General features: G+C 48.3%; 1 long non-coding RNA gene across 1 annotated transcript; it reads left to right on the top strand.

Annotated features, from left to right (window-relative positions):
- Nucleotides 1-253: 253 nt before the first annotated feature.
- On the top strand, nt 254-2632 carry LOC121024695 (uncharacterized). The gene is made up of 2 exons (XR_005787793.1): nt 254-455; nt 1343-2632. It is a non-coding gene; the product is annotated as an uncharacterized LOC121024695 (long non-coding RNA).
- Nucleotides 2633-2892: the final 260 nt, after the last annotated feature.

The following is a 2892-nucleotide window of genomic DNA, read 5'->3' as shown; positions in this document are numbered from 1 at the left end:
ATAATTAGCATAACTAATTACCATAAATGTATCCAGGGGGCCCTGGTATACTTGGCATAGCTGAAATGGAGCCTTGATTTCAGTAGGAAGTCAATGCTCCCTTTATTTCTTTAAATTTCATTTCAGATGCGTTCCTCAGCTGACCCTTCACAAGGCCCCGCCTTTACCATTTCTGAGGATCTGACCCTGGAACCGCAGGACCTGGTCCCGCCCCCTGGTCTGCACCGCCCCTGCTCTCTTCCCCCTCCCTCCCACTCTCTCTCCTTTCTCTCACCAGTATCTGCTGGCACCACCTGGAAGCAGCAGCTCAGACCCTCTCCTGACCTCTGCCACTCACCCAGGTGGTCTCCTCCCAGCAGGTGCAGCCACTATGTCACCCTGGGCTTCTGTCCACCTGCCAGGACTTGGAGCCAAGCCGGGTCTCCTTGCAATCCTGTGCGCCCTCCTGTTTCCCGGTAAGTCTGGACCCCCTCCCCTGTACCCAGTGTGGGGGGGTGGCCTGGAGCCTCAGGAGCTTCCTCCAAGCAGCCTTGTGGAGGTCAGACTGGAGCAGCCAACCTTGATCGTGGCACGCGCTGGCAGCTCGGCCATCCTGTCCCGCCGGGCTAGAACCAAGTTCAGCTATATCCTGGTACTGCCACAAGGAGGGCAAGTCACAGTGACCTTAAATAATGGGACCAACATTATGTTATCAAATTAATGCTGAATAAAGTCTAAGAATATGTTCAGAATCACGATTTTCAAAGTTACGGTATCCGTTACCAGTTGCCCACACATCCTAGTATTGTGGGAACTTTGATGTCCATTACCTCAGAGCCACCTGGTAGAATCTCAATTCTAAAAATTTCCAGGCACACCTGGAAATCCACGTTAACTGTTTTGTATCGGGTCTTCTTCATGTTCAGCCCCGAGAACGGGCTCAGCCCTAACTGTCTCATAGAAATCTTGTATTGCTTTTGAATTTTGTTTTAAAATGTAGTTTAAAAAGAACTCACGCATCTTAGAATGTTAAAAATCACTGCGTAATATTGAACACTTACAGACAACAGGTGATGGTTAGACAATCTGATGGTTAGAAAGACCTGGAACCGGTTCTGTCTTGATCACTTTTCTCCCTTCCTCTCACACAACCTTTGCTTCTTTTACAAAACAGAACCTTTTTTTGCTCCCAATTCCCACGGACTCCATCAGCCAAGTTAGAGGAAACATTCATGCTTGGAGAGCTCAAAGCAGCTTCTTGGGCTGAGTGTGGCTTTTCCCCTGTGGAGGACAGACACCAAGTGTTACAGAGAGTGGCACAAATACTCAGGACTTGCTTTATGTCTCTTTTACCCAAATGCAGATGCTGGAATGAAATCCTCTGAAGCGTATTACACACAGTGATGCACACAGCTGTGATTTCATTCAGCAAATGTGGTCTGACACCTTTACTGCCTGAAAACATGATCTGCCTCCTTCTGCGTAAGGTTGCTAGAAATTGGCTTCTCGTGATCTTCACCAGGAGACTGAGAAGATAGACTTTCACCTAAGACTTTGTGTATCCCTGTCTTTGGGGGCACTGATATCTGATATCTCTCCCGGTCAAAGGACAGGAGTGGGTGCTGAGGGGCATAAAGGGTGGACTTCGTTGAATGCCTTCTGTATTCCCCTTAGCACTGATTTTCCTCATTTCTTTACCCTGCTCTGTGCTCTAGGAGGCTAACGCCCACGGACTACACTAATGGACATCTTTGTTGTGATTTCCACTGAATGTCGGCCAGTGAGAGTTGAAGTTCAAAGGAATAATGACCTCATCATTTGACAACAATTTCCATTCCTTGGGCACTAGACTTCCAAACCTGTGGATCCAGGGCCCTGGGAGAAAAGAAACAGATTCTTCCAGTGGGTTAATTGGTATAAAAAGGAATGGCCACTCCCACCTACACCTCTTGGGTCCCGAGCACAAATTCTGTCTCTGGGGTAGAGGGCCCTATATGTTGGCCCCAGGGGAGGATACAGCCAACCCAAGGCCACCCGTCAGGAGGGAACCCTGAGCTCACTCTGCTCCCAACTCCCAGCCTCCTCATGATGCTTCCACTGACTGCTTCCAAATAGCAACCAGAGAATAAGGAAACCCATCCATGCGGTCCATGAGGGTCCACCTCTTAATGCCCAGAATGAGGTAACGAAAGATGGACAGTCCATCTGGAGGAGCAAAAGGAAGAAATCAAGCAGATGGTCACTTAAGTGGGTTATGTTTTCCACCAAATAAGTAAAATAAGCTGGGGAATAGGGGGCCACTTTGAATTTGCTTAATGTTTGTTAACTTTACAAGAATGTACGTCAGCATTTGTGAGCAGCTTTGGGTTGTCTCAGACCTGCTGCCCTACCCAGTGGAGCCTGGTCAGGACACTATGAGGGCCACTCATGAAGCCATGGCTAAGGGTCACAGTGGGCACGCATCTGAATGAGTTCCTTTGTGGGCATTCTGCCCCAGGACCCTTCCTGCTAGTGGAAGGGAAAAGGCTAACAAAAATCACATATCTTCTCTGTTTAGTGAGCTAGTTTTAGCAGAAAGTGTCAAGGAAAATACACGGAGAGCACTCAAAATCCCATAACCAGACTTAAATAAACACTCACAATGTGCAAAGAGGATGATGCTTTGGAAATCTGTAGCTGGCAGAGTTTTATCTTCCCATATACATCATGTCACTGGGAGCCCTTCTCAGGTTACACCAAACATTGACAGATACCATCCACAAAAGCAGGCACTGGCTGTGCCTAGAATAAGCTCATTTTAAAAGTTAATCATGAGTTGGGGCGCCTGGGTGGCTCAGTCGGTTAAACGTCCGACTTCGGCCCGGGTCATGATCTCGTCGGGCTCTGTGCTGACAGCTCAGAGCCTGGAGCCTG

The sequence above is a fragment of the Herpailurus yagouaroundi genome, unplaced genomic scaffold (assembly GCF_014898765.1).
Source record: "Herpailurus yagouaroundi ecotype Mexico unplaced genomic scaffold, PumYag 66866, whole genome shotgun sequence".
NCBI lineage: Eukaryota > Metazoa > Chordata > Mammalia > Carnivora > Felidae > Herpailurus > Herpailurus yagouaroundi.
The sequence above is the reverse complement of the archived record's forward strand: the minus strand, read 5'-3'. Positions and strand labels throughout refer to the sequence as shown.